Here is a 203-nt window from a genome sequence, read left to right on the forward strand (position 1 = left end):
CCTCTCATCACTCACTCTGGGAGGAAGCTCTGTTGAGAGTAGCCCTATCAAGAGTCTCATGGTGAGGCACTGAAGTCCACTGCCCAACAGCCACTGGAGGGCGCTTCAAAGCATGTCCTGCAGCCGTAGTCATGGGTGCAGGGACTGCTGCCCTGGCTGACAGACAGCTTGACAGAAACCCTACAAGAAAATATGAGCCAGAA

The sequence above is a fragment of the Lipotes vexillifer genome, unplaced genomic scaffold (genome assembly GCF_000442215.2).
Source record: "Lipotes vexillifer unplaced genomic scaffold, Lipotes_vexillifer_v1.1 scaffold998, whole genome shotgun sequence".
NCBI classification, from domain to species: Eukaryota; Metazoa; Chordata; class Mammalia; order Artiodactyla; family Lipotidae; genus Lipotes; species Lipotes vexillifer.